This window comes from Pseudopodoces humilis, chromosome 13 (assembly GCF_049639895.1).
Source record: "Pseudopodoces humilis isolate 2021_Gansu_Grassland_sample_001 chromosome 13, ASM4963989v1, whole genome shotgun sequence".
NCBI classification, from domain to species: Eukaryota; Metazoa; Chordata; class Aves; order Passeriformes; family Paridae; genus Pseudopodoces; species Pseudopodoces humilis.
This window is the reverse complement of record NC_142212.1, coordinates 5,300,717-5,318,926: the sequence shown is the minus strand read 5'-3', so window position 1 is coordinate 5,318,926 and position 18,210 is coordinate 5,300,717. Positions and strand designations below refer to the sequence as shown.

The 18,210-nt window shown below is 51.4% G+C and overlaps 1 protein-coding gene across 2 annotated transcripts in view; it reads right to left on the bottom strand.

The window, feature by feature from the left end:
• The window catches only part of CACNA2D2 (calcium voltage-gated channel auxiliary subunit alpha2delta 2), a 209,029-nt gene that overhangs the window by 40,558 nt on the left and 150,261 nt on the right, over positions 1-18,210 (bottom strand). The window lies entirely within an intron of this gene.

Here is an 18,210-nt window from a genome sequence, read left to right as displayed (position 1 = left end):
GGAGCAAGCCAGTATCTCCAGAGGAATCACTGCCACTTGAAGTCACAGAGCTGAGCCTCTGCAGCTTGGCAGCTGTCGGCATCCCGCCGGAGCAGGGCAGGCTCTTGTTGCACAGGGCAAGGGCTGAACACAGGTCTCTGTACTGACAGCCCCCAGCTCTGTGCAGAGCAGGGCAGACTCTTCAAAAATGCCTGAAAACCCTCTCAAAGTTCTGGGGCCCCAAGGTACACTGTGTTGCCCACTCAGATTTAACCCCTTTTTACACCCATGCCCACACTGGGCTGACCAGAGGAACCAGGATTTGGCAGAAGCAGGATGGGACGATGCTCAGCACCTGGGCACCCTCACTGGATCCTCAGCCATGAGACCCCTCACCAGCACAGAGGGTACAGCAGGGCAGGGCTGGAGACTGGGCAGCCCCTGGGGTACTGCAGTGCCTGGAAGAAGCTGCAATCTGTCCTTTTGTGGAATCAAAGGGGATAGACAGGGCAAGAGCTGCAGGCTTTCTACAGGATCCTGTCTGCATCAGTAAGAAAATAAAGCCAAGAGCAAAACGAGCATGTTTCCCTCCATCCCTCGACCAGATTTGTGGGCCTGGGGAGCTGACTGCCAGGGCTGTACAGGCAGCCCAGTGTCCTGAGCCAGCCCACAGAGCCAAGGGCCACCCAGACCCCTGGGTCTGCTCACTCACTGCTAACAGGAACACGGGGTTTATGTCTGGTCATGCTGTACTCAGCATAACCTGCTCCCCACCAGCCATCAGCTGTACAAGTTTCCCAGGGAATACACGCTGCCAGGTCTCAGCTCCAGGGGCCAATCTGTACAGGGCTAACAGGCCATGAGGCTTCTGAGGCTGTTGCAATCCCTAGAGGGCTCCCAAGAGAGTTAGTGGGAGACAGACCAAGCAAACATGTACCTTACAGCACAGGCTTCTGCCTCGCCTGCTCCTCATTTCCCTGCAGACATATTTCCCTAGAGGGGCACGGACATGCTCTGCTCCATGTAAGTGCTGCTGGCAGCCAGAGCATGGGGAGAGAGGTGAGCCCTGGCTGTTTTCAGATGCTGAATTGGCTGGGAGGAGGAAGGAGCACTGACAATGGAGTGACATCTAAATAAAACCCCAAATCACCACCTGGGCAGCACCTCAGAGATTCACATAACGAACACGATTCCCAGTGCTAGAACACACATGACTTCCACACCATGAACCACAAATCCCAGGATGAAAAAGCACTCCTTTGCTCATCAGGGTTGTGGCAGGCTGGTGGGAGCCCACAGGGGCAGCAGTGAAGTCCAGTGATATCCCTGGGAAATTATTTCCCCATGGCCTGAACAGTGGCCAGCTATAAAAACACACACACATACAAGCCTTGGGCACAGCCACAGGTCACAGCTGCTGTCCCCACTGTCACCAGTTTCTCCAGCACTCCCATCAGCCCACAAGGATGCAAAATGTCTCAGCCCTTCCAAATGGATGCTTAGGGGAAAGGAAGCCCCCAGGTGCCAGTGTCCCCATTGCCCCTGCAGGAGAGTGGCAGCCCAGCCCTGGCAGGGTGGCTTGAACAGGGCAGTGGCAGCCGATGCTGTATTTCTGTGAGTGTGGCAAAGCACAGGCACTCAAAAGTAAGGTGAAAGACATCACAGATCTGGCCCTCCCCAGCCTGAAAATACAGCTTGTTCTTATCAGATGGAGGGAAACACAAATCCATCACTGCATAATCTCAGCACATACTGGCCAAAACTTTCATGTTTAATCTTTTCTCTTTCTCTTAATCTTGATTTCCAAATCAAAGTGCATGCTTTCAGTGGTCAGCATCCAAGGGGAAAGATCAGCTATCAGCTGAACATTGAAGGAAAATCCTTATGGCTCCAGTGGCAGACAGAAGGGAATGAGAAACAACACGTGGCTGCACAGAAAAGCCAAGTGATATGAATTTTCAGGGCAGTTTTTCATGATCTCACCTGCACAGCCACATCCCTGCCCCCAAGAGCTGCCTAGAAAATCCGTGGCCCAATTGTGTACCTCATCACCCCCAAGCTTTTGTGCTCTGTTTATATCTTGAGATGGCTGATTAAAGACAAGCATTTATTCTGAGTCGTGTTTAAGGCAGTGGTGATGAAATATGCATTTTTCTATACTTGATAAGAGTGTGTTTGTTTATTATGGGCTGGGGTAAGATTTATGGACATCTTTAACTATTCATTGCCTTGTGCAAAGTGCCTGGAGGATTGCAAATGGTGTAGTAAGGGACGGCTACACCCAGGAACGACACCTCGACAGAAGATATTTTTCCTCTGGAAAATGTCAATTTGTCAAAGTCAAACCAGACACCATTTTGGTTAAAAAAGAAAAAAAGAAAAAGGAAATCCAGATGTTCTTGTTTGATAAATAGCACGTTGCAGGAATGGGGGAGCCTGCAGCAGGATGGCACAGCCACAGCAGGGTGCTGTGCTGGCTCCTGGCCACCACTGGATATTCACCCAGGAGAAGTGTCCCCAGAGCCTGCCAGCTGTTGCTCCTGGAGCATTTTCCTCACTAAAGACATTTCAGTCCCACGAATAAGATGGTGACTGGGAGGAGAGAGAGGCCAAGCAGGCAGGTAGCCATCCTTCCTCTGTAACAGGGGATCCTCTGCAGGGGACAGACCTGGAGTGATGCCATTTGGGGCTCCCATGGGAGCAGTCCCATCCTGTCACGTCCCTGACTGGTGCTAGAGGGAGCCCATCCCACCCAGAGATGGGCTGTTGTCATGAACAGGGTGGATGGTTGCTGGATTCTGGACCCTCCAAAACGGTGCCAATAACAAGGGGTCCCCCAAGGGGGCTGTCTGGGACAGCAGGACCTGGAGTTGTTTGTTAGGGCAGGGTTTGTTGCTGCTCCCACAAACCCCACTGATGGCTCCCCAGGGAAGGTGACTGGTCTGCCCGGAGCCACACACTGCTGCAGGACATCCCCATTAATGCCAAATGAGTTCATCATGAATAATGTTATTGTGATCGATACAGCTCAAGGATTATTTCTAATCCTTAATAATGATTAAACCATTATTTTTCAAGTGTTACAGATCAATCAGACCAGCTCAAGGTGTGCTGCATGCAGGGACTGTGAGATGGCCAGGAGGCAGGCAGTGCACTGGAGAGCCTGGCAGGGTACAGGGCAGTCACCAAAACCTCTCCAGATTTCAGACCTGGGGCTGGCAATTGTGGGGTTCAAGTAGCAATAAAAAAATAGAGGAATTACCAAAAACAAAGCATGGGTGTGAAATACCTGCAGATTTCCAGCAGGCTGTGGTGCAGAGACTGCCCTGGCACTTTAAGGAGAATGGTTCTTTCCCCAGAAGTCACCCAGGGCTAAGGACAGGAGATTTAGAGGCTGAAAACACTGAATTGAAACGACTCTGAAGGTCATGAAAGGCCAGCAGGAGATTTGCAAAGGATTGGTATCTGGAGATCCTGACAGTGGGGTGTGTGAGGGGGAAGGTGCTGCATGGGCTTATCGTGCCCTGGACTCATTTGTATTCCGTAAGGAGCTCCTCTCTGCCTTGCTGCTCACCAGGGCAGATCCGTCAGGAGCTCCCTGCTCAGCACATCACCTCGCCTGGGATTAAAGAAAGAGCCTTGGGGACGCCATGCATTCGGGATGGGCAGGTGGCAGCAAAAGTGGCACGGCTGGGCACACGGCCTCCCTCCCAAACGATGGGCAGGAAAGGAAAAGGCCAACAAGGTGTGTGACCATCTGTCTGCCCAGAGGATGGCAACTCCAGACACATGGCTGCTGCTTTTCCCTGCCTTTGCTCCAGGACCTTGCTGCTCAGCCCGATCCCCCACAAGCTGACTCAGGCCACCCTGAGCATGGCTCACCCATTTGTGCTCACCCCCAGCAGCACCCACTGGGGACAGCTGGTCTGATGCCCTGTAGCTGCTGTGAGTGTGGTGGTGGGGAACGTTTGGAGAACCAGAGGTGGCACAGGCAGAGACCAGAGCCTCCTCTCTAGTGGAGGGGACCATCCCTGCCTGTTGGCATCCCCACTGCTTGAGGGGCCAGCATGCAGGAGGATTGTCTCTGATGCAGCCCCCATCACACTTGGAGCTATCCTGCATTGCTCTGATATTTTTGCACAGACTTTCCAAAGCAAACTGGTCCAATGATTTACTAAATCTCTTCTCTCAGCCCCACCAAGGCAATAAGCATGCCCTGGCTTCTCCTCCCTCAGTCAGATCAGTAGGTTTAACTTGGGAAGCAGCAGAGCAGAGCCTGGGGAGGCCAAAGACCAAGGCTGGATTTATAAAACAGGATTACAGCAAACACTCTGCAGAAGGAGACTGAGCAGCCCTGTGTAACAGCAGCTATGCCCCCCCTGTGCCCAAGCCTCCACAGAGGTGCCCCAAGCCTACATGGATGCTGGGGATGCTCCTCAGGCAGCCTGGGATGGTGTTCCTGGCTTCTCCCCACAACCAGCGTGGAAGCTGCAGCCATGGCCCATCACACAGCAGCTGTGTGTGTCTATGGACTGTGCTCCATTAGCCACCCCTGCTAAGCCTTCATTTAACTCCCTCAGCGAGGCTCTTAGCACCCTCATCGCAGCGCCTTGCCAAGGCTCTGAAGTGCATTAACCCCCCGCAGCCCAGCACACAGCTGGGAGGGGAGATCTTTGCTGGAGATTCAAACAGCCCTGTGCTACCAGGCTGGGGAGTGCCACAGCATCACAGCTTCCAGGCCTCCTCCCACAGCAGGAAAATGCCCGTGAAAAGTTAAGGCAAGAAGGTGAAATCAAATACACATGACAAAGCTGAGGAACTTAAGGCTCAGGCAGGAACATCCCCCAGGAGCTGGTTTTGCAGCTCTTCCTCCTCCATAATGAAGGAATGAGAATGGCACAAGCCCTCTCCTCTGGTTCCAACTCCTCTTCCATAGACAGGGCATGCTGAAGCCTCAGCTGTTACTGCAGAGCAACTGGAAAGGCAAAAGCCCATTCCATGTGCTTCACATGTCTCCATCCTTTCTGCCTGCATGCAACAGGGCAGAGGGCACTTTCTCATGGTCCCACCTCCTGCCACCAGCTCCAGGGTGCCTCCACCCCAGCTCTCCGTCTTATCCCCAGCACATTCTCTCCCTGTTCATAGAATTCACCCCTAAGCAAACCCTACCAACAGTGTTCACGTCACCGTCAAAAAATGATCAACCGGTGACAAAAGACAACAACCCCCTTATGTACACATAGGGAATATAAATCTTGAGTAAACACTGTAAAGCAGCGAAGCATCTCATCCTGTAATAATCTCCGAGACAGTTGATCCCAGGGCTCTTATTACCCCCACAGCCATCCTCTGAAATCCAGTCGGCAGCAGGCTCAGCCACGGCTCAGTATTGATCACGGAGGCAGCTTCAAATATGCTGCGGCATTTTTCTTTCAAAGCACTAACTTGTTTGTCAATAATTCCCTTGGCTGTGCAGAAGGAGAGGGATGGATAGAGCCCACCTCTCCTTCCCTTGCACCTGGATCCAGCCTGTGCATGAGGGAGGATGGGGCTGGAGGCAGCACTGGATGCTAACATTCTCCTGCTCATGGGAGGGCAAATAAAGCCCCAGGGACTAGCAAAGAGCACGTGGTAAATCCTCCAAGGGCTCCCAGACTGGTTCTGTACCAGCTGGTGCTCACTGCTCGGGTCTGGCAGGGTAGGGAGTGAGGCCACAAGTGCAAACCTGGAGCTAAACCAGGGCCAGAGCTGCTACAGACCCCATACGGGGCAGTGGCACAGCCAGCATCTGCCACTGAGGGCCTGGGATGAGCCCCAGAGCCACAACTTCCATCATTTCACTGAGCACCTCAGTAACTCACGGCTCTGCAGGCCAGCAGCAGATGGCTCTTGTTCCCCTGTCAGCATTTCTCATTTCTCCTTCTTCTCCAGGGCCACAATTTTTACCAATAGAAAACATGAGCACCATCCCAACAACCACAGCGAGGGGAGGAGTGAAACAGGAAGAGAGGTACCAATGCTTTTGCAGAAATGGTGAGGAAAGGGAGAGCATTGCTGCTCAGGGTGTTTCTCCTACCCAAAAATACTGCTCAGGTCTCCAGAAGGGCTTAACTTCCCACAACAGCAAAGCATCAAGGGCAGAAGGACAGCACAGAGAACCAGGCGCCCTGCGGCACAAACCATGCTTGGTGCTCTCTTCAGCTCTTCTCCCCTTGCAGAAAAGCCTCTCTCTGTTACCCTTCTCCTGGAGTTCCTGTGCTCCATGAGGATGGATACTTGCTTTCCAAAATCACAAGCAGAGAGCAGCTCTGCCCCTGCTCCCTGTCACCCAGGAGGGGAGGAGGAGGGCAGGGGCACTGTGCCCTGTAAACCCATGGGGACACTTGCCCTTGGGGACCAGCAATAGCAAAACCTCAGCTCAGCTGCTCAGACCCTCCTTGGCTCCTGCCCCATCTCTCCTGGGGCAGGAAAGGCTCACACCAGGGTGTGAGGATGGATCTGTCCCCACCTCCATCAGCAGTGAGACAGAGCCATGGGAGGCAGGATGGAGAGATGAGGCCAGGAACAGGTGCAGGCAGGCTTGGCCTCTCTCACTTTCCTCCGAGTGGAGTCAGCAGAAGGAGCATTTGGCCACACTGGCATTGCCTCATCCCACATCCTCCTGCCTTTCACCCTGGACATATGGCAGCAAACTTTGCTCTTGCATTAGAGATGACTTTAAACAGTACTGCTAAATATCATCATGCTCAAGTCCTGCTGGAATGTGTTGCTCTCTGTCTTCAGGATGCAGGTGGTCCCTTGGGAGGCCAAACCAGGAACACTTACTTGCCTGCTCTGCTCAGGATATGAGAAAAATCCTTTTCCTCCATACACTTTACCACACTATTTGCAGTCATGGTAATCTTGCATCATCTGTAGTTGATGGAAAGAAAAGTAGGGACCTCTGCTCTGAGATCCCAACATTCTGCCAGAGGAGAGCCAAGCAGGAGTATTAGCTGCCCTGTGGCAGAACAGTTCTCCAAGCTGTCAGTGCCCAGCAACTTTAAATGGTGTGTATTTCACAGCTCTCGCTCCCTTCTGGAGCACCAGCTTGCAAGATGGGAAAGGCACAGAAATCCCAGTCTGTTCCTGATGGAAGTTCCTACCATTTCCCCAGTAGTCAGTCCAGTAAAAGTCTAAAATTCTGGCTGTCAAGGAAAAAAAGTCTCTCTTGGGATGAAGCTGGAATATTGTGGCTGCCTCCCAGGAGGTGTTGAAGAGCTGGGGCATGTCAGCAACATCCCAGAGGGGTGATGGATACAAACCACCCCAGAAATGTGGCTCCAGAGTTGTTTTTTGGTTGTGGGTGGGACAGATGTGTTGCAGCATTGTCAGGGCTGTCCATCCCAATCCAATCCCAAGGTGGTGGGCTGCCAGGCTCAGAGCCTGGTAGGTGCTGCTACCCACAGCTCTTGCCATTGCCCGCTTTGCCAGGGTCCTGCTGTGTGCTGGGAGACAGCAGCAGGGACAGGGTGGGTGAGCTCCTGGGCACAAACACAGCATCCTGGCACAGTGCAGCGCCTCTGCCAGAGCTCTGCCATGACCGGAAGGGCTTGGGGACTCTCCTGCTGGGTGACAAGCAGCTGCTTGCTGCACAACAAGGTTTCAGATGACCAGGAATAATTCAGGTCAAGATGCATTTGCTGGAAGGTCAGAGCTGGGAAATGTGACAGCAGGCGATTCACCAAGCTGTGGGGGAGGAGCCGGTGCTGCCCTGGGCTCCTTCCATCTCCTTTCCCACCATGCCAGTGTGCTGTGGCTCCCATGGGATGGGTGACTGCAGGGACATGGCTCCCACAAAGGGTTTTTGGAGATGGTCCCTTCTGGCACGAGGTCCCAGGGCAGGCTCAGCTTCTGCAGTGTTAGAAGGGTCAGCCCACTGCTCCAGCCCCATCTCCTCCCAAATATACTCCAAACATTCAAACAAACAGTGCTCCCTAAACCACACTCAAATATCCTGTGGACCTCCTGCTACGATCATCAAGAAATAGTTGTCACAGTTCAAAATCCATTACAATAACCACAAGGCGTTTCGGCAGCAATTATAAGAGATAGTTGCACTTAAAAATCAATTTTACTTAGGGCTTGGAGGAACAGGGTTTTTTAAAAATAAAGGGGAAAAAAAAAGGAAGTGATACAGCTTTTCACTTGGGCAGGAGGAGGAATTTGCCTGGCCAGGTCTTAGCAGCCAGAGTCTTCAAAGAAAAAAAACATAAATCCTTCCTTATTATTATCCTTATGTATTTTTGACAAATAAGTTCCACATGAAGATGAGAAGAAGTTCAAGGAGTGGCTCTCCTTTCCCTGTGGTTCCTCACATGGTGCCAATAACACAGAAGCTCCTGTGAGATGCAGGAGGGCATCCCTGAAAACCCAAAATGCAGCCTGCATCCTGGCAGGTCCCTGACTCCCTGCTCCATGGGCACGGAGCCTTTTGTGCCTTTGAAATCCTCCCCTTTAGCTCTCTGCCTTTCATTCAAGTGGAGGCTGTTGAAAGTTTGTACTGGAAACCACTTACAATCGATTTATTTTAAGGCATCACCTCTTGCTGCGCTGTGATGTGTGAGCTCTAGAAAGCACCTCGTTTATTATCTGCTGCCACAAGGGGATTTCCATGTGGCACATCCCAGTGCAGCCAGAGCTCCTCTGCTATTGGGTTTTTATGCTAAGGCAGATTTTCAGCGTGCACAAATTCCCACAAGAATGCCCCAAAATACCACCACCCCACAGTGCCGGCAAACCCTGAGAGAAACCCACAAACCTTCCCCACTTGAACTCTCCAGGGTCAACTCATGACATCTTTCTGATGTCCTCTAGTGCCATCAGCCACCCTCCTGCACCCTGAGAGGGGTCAGACACGCTGAGCGGTGACTCAGGCCTCCACTGCCACTGTGACAGGAACAAGAGCAGTTGACATTGTCAGTTTTAAATACCAAAAAAAAGGAAACTGCAGTGCAAAAAGCCATGTTTTAGTGGTATTTTGCTCTAAAGACAAGGACAATAGTTGGAACCAGCTTTGCTCAAACTTTCAGAAAAATAGCAGAGAATCCCCAGAGGCTCCAGGTGAGGTGGGGAAGTTTCAGGGAGGTGGAAGGGAGCAAGTTCAGGAGGTCATCAAATGGCAGTTCCCAGTGTGACAGCCCACAGTGACCTCAACACTCATCCACCTCCCCTGGCATTTCCATGGGGCAAGGGGCAGCCTCCAGGCTGCCAGGACCCATTCTCATCCCGTTGGGACACCGTTTTTTGAGATCAAGGTGCTCACTCCCCTCTCCTGGCCCTTCAACCTCCCGCTCTTTGGCAGAGCTCGAAGCTCCAGCTCTTCAGATCTCACTGCTCTTCATCAAGACATCCCAATGTGCCTTCCCATTCCTGTGCCTTCTTATTCAAAGCCCCAAATCCTCACACAGTATTTCTCTTCAGTCCCCATCCCTACATTGAAGCTTATGGACCACTGGACAAATCCAGGCTATGCTGATGGAGCAGGATGGTTGTCGGTTTGCTTTTGCCCTCCATTCACCTATTCTCTCTTGTCTGGAGCCTAAAATTTCAGTGCTGTTCAACTCTTGATTTTTACAGTCTATCAAGCCCCATTTCTAGCCCAGCTTCCTCGGTTACAATGAAAGAAGGAACCAAACAGAAGAGAACAACCACCATGGATGCAAGGGGCTCTGATGTGTTCAACATGGAGCCCAGCCCCTGGCAGACATATCCACTCTACTTCACCCATAGCTCCCTATTTTCTGGTTTACACAGACTTCTGATATTATGTTACAGCTAACATAACTTGCCCAAAGAACTTCAATACTGGTCCTCTTCTGACTCCCTTATCATCTTAATTTCTTTATTTCGTTCCTTCTCTTTGCTCATGCAAGGAGAGCAACTCTCACTGCCTACTGCAAATCTGGCTCCTGCCTGGCAGATGTGATGCCCAGAAAGTGTTGGTGCTAATAAAGCCCCTGTAAGGAGAGCCCAGCTTCTCTTCCCCTCCTGCAGCAAGCGTGACTGCCTTCCATTCCCATGGGGGAATAGAGACCCAAGCCAAGGAGAAGGACTCAAAGCACACGTCCTCAAACCTGGACAACTTGCCACTACACACATTTCTTAGGCTTTGTTTTTATTAATTCTGCCTGAGATATGTCCTCACTGCGGACCAGTCCCCTGAGAAGCCTCTCCCTTCCCTGAGGCACATGGCTCTGGCACGGATGGAGACTCTACAACCCTCCTTTGGGGTCTGTGTCTGTGTTTTGGAAAGAGAAATCTTTCCCAGCTCAGGTTTTCCCTGTGACAATGCTGGGCTGATGCAGCAGCTCCCCAAGGGAACCTGCAGTGCCCTTCCCTCTGTCCTGCTCCAGGAACATGTTTTGCTGTTTCTGTTAAACCCAAAATTCAAGGCAACTTGACACTTTCTGTTTTAAAGACTGAGGTGGGGGAGGAGAAAGCGTGGAGGAGCTTCCCTAAGGGAAAAGCCATCAAGTGGAACAAGTTTTCAACAACTACACGTTTCTTGACCTTTTCCACAGTCATATCTTTAATGTTTCATGGATGGATTTGATAAAAAGAAAAAATTAATAAAATAGATTTCATTTTTAAAAAAAGGTCAGGACATGTGTTACAGGGAAAAACTCATTTAGGTCCCTACCTGATGCTGAGGAGCCCTCGCCTGCCTCCCACCCAGGGCACTCCAGCACAGGCATCTACCTCCCCACCTTTCTTCTCATCGTATTTGATCTCTTCTGAACTTTTCCTTACCCTGCTAGTCATGGAATCAGGTACCATAAGCATTCAGAGAGGCTGACAAATACTTGGGAGTCACAAATATTTGGTGGGATGTTGCACATCTAACTTGGAGAGGCAGCCAGTGGGCTCAAATTTGGAGAAGATGCTTGCCCAGCCTCCAGCACAACTCTTCTACCTGTAGCTGCTCAACCTTGAGCCCAAAGTTCTCCCCAAATATTGTGACAGATATTGAGGCTGTTGCCATGCCCAAGCCATGCACAGCAAAATACCAGCATTTGCACTCTCCTGTCCATCATTTCATGGCTCCTGCACCCACCCCATGAGCATCACCCCCTGGATATCACATCCCTTATCCCTATCTGTGGAAGCAAACACGGATCCCATCTGCTGTGTCTGAGCTCAGACTTGTCAAGAGCAAGCAAAGCAAAATAAATCCTCCAAGCACAGAGCCAATTCCTGCTGATCAAGATGTTTTAAAAAATAAATGGTATTTAATAGCAGCTCCATCCCGGCTGGCCCAGCGGATGTTCCCAGAGACTCAGAAACAAAAGCAGCCTGGACGCCGCTATGGACATTGCTATTATTAAGCCCACTCTGCAATTAGAGCAGACTTCTGTCCAACTTCTGCCTCTTTTCACCATTCCCTCAATTTTTATTTTTTTTTATTCACTAAGAACAAAATATTATTCATCAAAGTTTGCAAAAAAACCCTGCGAATGGCTGCGATAACATCATACTAAGTTATTAAGTGGTGACAATGGGGGACAATTACGGTATATAGTCCATTATACAGCACTGCCGTTGGGATGAATCAAAGTAAAACACCCTGTGAATGGCGAGGAGCTTATTAACAGGAACATTGGTGTGCCAGAATATAATACCTGCATTCAGCCCCAGAGTTAATGCTGAGCTGCTGCTGGTGGGGATTGCAAAGGAAAGCGGTGGAAAGGGCTGGCAGCTCCACTGCACTGCTCGAGGCATCAGCCCCATGGATTGATCTTCAGTGCTTAAATACGGAAAAAGGGCAAAACCTCAGTCCTGGGCCATCACCATGCAGTGTCTCCCCCTCTAAATCTGCTACTGGAAGGCTCAGATTTTTGCAATGGCTCAGCCAAGCACAAGCAAATAAAGATTTCCCTCAGCTCCCACCAGGATCAGGAGCATCCTTTCCGTGCTCACCGGCACCCTAGAGGGTATCTCACCCCTGCCTGTCTGGCAAGGAGTGCTCCACCACTGTCAGCAAGATTTTGCAGGTCCCACTCGGTGCTGGGCACATCCCAGACTCCCTTTCCCCATCACCTGAGGCTGCCCCTTGCCTGCAGCAGCAGGTGAGAAGGGCCATGATGCTGGAAGACGCATGAACTAAATAATCTGTGAAAATCCTCTTTGCTGGGAAGGGAAATGAGTAAGCAAGTTTCCTGCCTTCTTCCAGAGCACAGCAGCAAAATTCCCAGGTTTGGGTGTGCTCAAGGACTAACCTGTGGGAAGAGCTGGTTTTATGCTCTTCCTCCCAGGCTCTGCAGCCCCTCACACCTGGATACAGTTCACATAGGTTCTGTCCCTTCCCTCTCTGCTGGCCTGAATTCTTGCCAGCAGTGAAACCCTGCTCTCCTTTGCTAGTACTGGGTTTCCTGCTGCTCCAGCAGCTCTGGTTTGCTCCTTCTAAGATGTTATTTTTACACTTCCCTTAAAATACAACACTAAGAGAGGCTTCTTGACTATATTAACATTAGGAATCTAATCAGCAATCAGACAGCTCATAATTTTCTGATTAGCTCTGATTATACTCAATCTTTAGGAATGGAAAAAAAAAAGAGGGAAAGAGGAAAAAAAAACTTAGGAGGAAAAATATAAAAATATTCTCTTCTCAGTTTTCCCACCCTGATTCCCTTGACGAAGCACAGAGTCATAGGAACAGCTCTACTGTTCCCAGCTAAGAAGGAACAGTGCCACAGTGACCTGCAAAGACAGTGTTGGTCAATAACCTGGTGCCATCACGCTGCTGATCTTCATCCTTCCAGGCTTGGCCAGGATATTGTCCCAGAAAGGGGCTGCTCAGGGAATGGAGAGGACATCAAGGGTGCCAGAGCTGCTGACAAACCTTATAGGAGTGTTGTGAGCTCTTCTCTCAGACCAAACATCTCCAACAATCTGCTAAAAGACAGGGTAAAATGATGCCACAGAGAAAGGAAATGATGTGTATCCAGCTGGCTTCAGCCTGGAAAATAGAACCTCTCCAAGTGATAACAAGGAGGAAGACGCTGAAGAACTTTGTGAGATGAGGTTATGGCTACACATTGGCTTGGCAGGATGAGATTGGTGCTTTGTGGCAGGCCAGAGAGAAAGATCCCAAGGATTCAGGATCTGACGACTGCCAGAAGGTGGGAGGAAAATGAGCACATGGCCTGAAGGCCCTGGGCAGCAGCAGGATGGATGCCCCAGCAGACAGATTTCCCTGCAGATCAGGCGGCAGGAGCAGGAATGGCATCTCCTCTGAGCATCTCCAGCATCATATAACAGCAGGACTCTTATGAAGGAGGAGAATGGGATGTCCTGGTGCTGAGCCTCACAGCTGCAGCCAGGAGGGAGGAAACTGAGGAACAAGCCAGAGGAAGGAGATCTAAACCAACCCTTCTAACAGAGTTAATCACTCGCGTGTGCTCTGCGTAGGAGATTCACTCCTGACTGCAGCAAGCCATCAGCTGATGCTGTGAAGCATGAGATTTAATTATTTGTATCATAGCCATGGCCTGCATAACTACAAATGATATTAATGGTGATAAAATTGTCCAGCTGGCTCTTCAAACCCATCACCACCCCGAATCACTGCCTCCCACGGCAGGGATGCGCTGCCTCGCAGGGACCGCTCACGCCACGGCACAGCCGGCGGAGGAGCCCATCCACCCACCAGACACCATCTGGAGCGACCATCCCATGTCCACCTGGGATCACTGGGCATGGAGCACGTGCTTCGTGTCTTGAAGGCAGCCTTGGTAACGAGAGGTGCTCTGTCAGAGCACTGCCTGGCTCAGTATTTGCAGCAGCCTAGCTGAACCTCTGCAGAGCTCACGCCTGGGCAGACACTTTGCTGGGGAGGAGAGGACAGCCCCATCTCCCTCCAAGCTGCTCACTGCTCCACGCTGCTCACCAGGGGTGCTGGCAGAGCTGCCAGGGAAAGCAGTGCTCCTCACCTCGGTCAAACCAAATGGGTTACAAAGATCTGCACCAAGCAATCAATCAACCTGCTAAAAAACTGAGTAGAGCAAAGTAGAGTAGAACAGAACAGTTCAGGTGGAAGAGACCTGTATCATCTTGTCCAATTGCAAGACTGAGGGACACCTGCCCGGTTTAAACCCAAAGGATTCAAGTGTCAAAGTAACTGGCCCAGGCCAGAGCAGAGCAGCCAGTGCTCCCAGCAGGCTGACATCACTCTCCTGTAGAACTCCTTCGCTGAGGTTTCCAGTCACTTTTACCATGACTTCAAAGAAAAAAGCTTGAAATCTTCACGTGAACTAAATTGTGGAGAAGGACAAGGTGCAGATACCCCAGGGCTTGGCTCTCTCAGCATGCTTCACACCACAGCATCCCAAGTGGGCAACGGGATTACCCTGTCCCCCTCCAGCCCAGAAAAGCAGGTGAGGCCCAGGAGGAGGTTGTACCTGCACTGGAGATAACAACTGAGGGGACTGATCCCTTTCATGTGCTGGGACTCAAGCCCTGGTGTCTTCCATAGCAGATGCAGTGCTCAGCACCCAGTGGGACTCTCTTATTGAATTATCTCAGTGCACACACTAAAGCCCAGCCCAGTTCCCATGAACAGGTGTCCCCACTCCCCACTCTGGGTAAGTCTCCTCCTCACACTCCAGCCACAAAACCACTGAGTTCTCTTTCATGAAGCGACTGCCAGAGCTGTAATTACTTTGAGGTGACCTCTAGGAAAAAAAAAAGTTCAAGTTTAAAAAGAAAATCTCTCTGGTTAATGCTATGCAAATTGCCAGCGAGGCAATCAGGCTGACTTTTAAACACTGGCCCCTGTCGAAGGGCTCACAAGACAGTCTTATTGTCTTGCTATCAATTTGCATCTCATTACCCACAATGCGCCTCTGGTTGGAGGTAACCTTTTGGGGAACACGCCGCGGTGGCGAGGAGCCCAGGGACACTGTGGCCACTCCTGTTTGCAAAGCTTTCGTGTGGCCCAGCACCTGAAATGCGATGGGTGAGGGGCCAGGTCACTGCCAGCCACCTGCTGACCTCGTGCCACTTCTGCCACCTCCTCTGAGGGCTCTGCCCATGCTGGCTGTCCCATGGACACAGGCACAATGTGTGTCCTTGCTACCAGCTCAGCAGCCCCCGTGGTCCCCAGAGGCTGCGTGGTAGCAGTTTGTCTCCACCCGGCCGATCAAGGCCATTCAAGATGTTTCTGAAAGTCTTTGCACGCTTTTGCACATCTCTGCCAACCCTCCCCACCTTGGGGAGATGATACCAAAATAGAATTTTTTGATAGGAAGGAAATCTGCCTTGTCCTTGTCCTCAGCCTGCTCCTGCATCTTCAACCTCCCCAGCCTCTGCTGCAGTCTCCCACACCAGGTGCCTCCACCCTCCTGTCCATCCTCACCACTCTGGGGTGACAAAACCAAGCTCTCAGCAATCATCTCACCTACATGAATCACTGATGCCCCCATTAAGCTGCCCTTGACATGCTGCCCCGCCCCATCCCACGTTACTTGGTTGCACCCCACTGCTACCTGCAACAAGAACCTTTTGTTCTCCAAATCAGGAGCAAGCCACAGGTCTCCGTGTCCCTTTTGCAGGGTCATTCATGCAGCTCGAGCAGCCAGCATGGGGATCCTGCCTGCAGGATGCTCAGCCTGTGCATGCTGTACCTCTGCAGCCAGGTCAGGTGGTGGCTGGGAAGCTGCCCAGTGGAGAAGGACCTGAGGGTGCTGGTTGACAGCAGCTGAATGTGAGCCCAGGTGGGCAAGAAGACCAATGGCAACTGGCTTGGATCAGCAATAGTGTGGTCAGCAGGACCAGGGAAGTGACTGTCCCCTTGTTCTGGGCATTGGTGAGGCCACACCTTGAACCCTGGGTTCAGTTTTGGGCCCGTGATGACAAGAAAGACGCTGAGGGGCTGGATCATGTTCAGAGAATGGCAGTGGATCTGGGGAAGGTTCTGGTGCACAGGTCCTGTGAGGAGTGGCTGAGGGAGCTGAGGGAGTTCAGCCTGAAAAAAAGGAGGCTCAGGGGGGACCTTCTCACTCTCTACCACTACCTGAAAGTTCTAGATGGGTGGCTGTTGGTCTTCTTGCCCAGGGAACAAGCTAAAGGACAAGAGGAAATGACCTCAAGTTGTGTCAGGGCAGGTTTAGACTGGATATTAGGAAGAACTGCACTGAAAGGGATGTTAAGCACTGGAACAGGCTGCCTAGGGAAGTGGTTGGGTTACCATCTCTGGAGGAATTTAGCAGATAGTAGATGTGGCACATGGTTTAATGGTTAACATGGTGGTGGTCAGGTTAGAATTTGGAGTCTGATCTTAGAGCTCTTCCCCACCCTAATCAATTCTACAGTCTAGCCAAACTGCTGGCACAGCACAAACACCCTCCTGCCCTGGCAGACCCTGGCAGACCCTGGCAGACCCTGGCAGACCCTGGCAGACCCTGGCAGCAGCATCCCCACCTCCTCCTGCCCCCAGGGTCGGCTCAGCCAAGAGGACCTTCCTCGACAGCCCTGTGCCCCCTGCAGCAGCAGCACCAGCAGCAGCCGGGGTCTCACCTGCTCTGTTTTCCTTCTCCCCAAGAAGTCTGCAGTGTGGCAGCTCCCAGGGGAGCTCGGAGCTGCCCTGCCCTGCCTTTGGCTCCCCGCAGCCGCCTGGCACGGCCACGCTGCTGAGCGCTGGCAGGGCCCTCTGCCAAAGTACGGTGCCATCTCTGCCACCACAGCCAGCGGTGTCAAGGTAACAAAGGGACTTCTAACAGGAGAGAGAGCACCACTGCGAGGAAGAAAATCCAACTGCTTAAAATCCTCCCGAATAATGGTGCTGCCTCCCCGCTGCTCAAATCAGATGCAGCACTTTGTTGTTACGATAACGAAATACAGAAGATTTGAACAGCTGGAAACGCAGCAACAATATTTAAAAGAAGGTTTCTGTGGTTTTTTGTTCTTTTTAAAATTGTTGGTCTTTTATTCAATAATGGTAATAGGCTTTTTAGTGTTGTTATTATTATTTTTGATTTTAAAAGCACAAGGTGCCTTACTCTGGTGTCTGCACAGTGCCGGCCAGGCTGCAAAGCCGGCTCTCGCCTGGTGATGGCAGGGAATAACTCGGAGACATTTGGTAACACCCAGAACATAGGGCTGCTCCAGGGAGTGACAAAGGCATGGAAATCCCAGCTGGTGCTCCCAGCGCCCTGCTCACCCCTGCACCTCACCGGCACGATCCAGAGGTGCAAAACCCAAAGGTGCTGCAGAGGAGCAGCAGGAAGCAGGCAGCAATAACAGCAACCAGAGGTGCCAGCTCCATGGCTGCTGAAGGGGAGGGACTGCAGGCAGCTGTGGCTGTAATCAGCTCACACCCTCAGATACCAGAGCCCTTTCACCCTTGGAGCAAGGGAAAGCGCTCGGTTATCTTCAACTCCATACTGATAACAGGCAGCATGTGTTGGGGGATCCAAGATGCTGGAGAGGGGGGGTTTGGAAATGTGCTGGAATGAAAAGAAACCTCCAGAAGCAGGGCATCGAGGCTCACTTACCCACACAGATATTCAGGTGGTGACTGCACCTCTGGGTTTTTTAGGAGTGCAGGAGCACAGACCTAGCTGGCATTCAGGCTGCAGTGCCAGACTTTATGAACCATCAGGATGAGACACAGCGTGTCAGCGATGGCTGATGTGACACACAGTTCCCAATGTCCCCCACAGGGACAGGACCCTCCCTCTCTCCCCGTGGACCTGCAGAGCCCGTGACCTGATGGTCGTTCCTCTTACATTAATCTTGAAAAATGCAGCATAAATAATTTGGTGTGTAACTGCAAGGAACTAAGCCAATACAACCAGTGCAAATGTAAATAAAACCAGATATTTTATGATGTAGTATTTTGAGTTGTGGGTTGTTTTTTCATACATTGAGCTGTGCCAATTCCTGAGATGCAGTTGGCAGTGGCTCTCCCAGTCATCAGTGAATCACATTCTCATCCAGCCCTGTGACCCAACATCCCCATGTGGCTTCAAGTGCCCACAATACCGAGTGAAGGCAGAAAAGCTGCCTGACAATGGGATGTCTGGGAATACACCTTGTGGCAAGGCTCTTGTTGCTTTGGGACTGTGAACCTTGGAGCTGGCAGCTGATGGGCTGCAGGTCCTGCAGCAGTCACCCCTATCCCCATCCTGTTTGCTGAAACTTCAAAGCAGGGGACATCTCCTGCCCCATATGAGACCTCTTACATCAAAACTA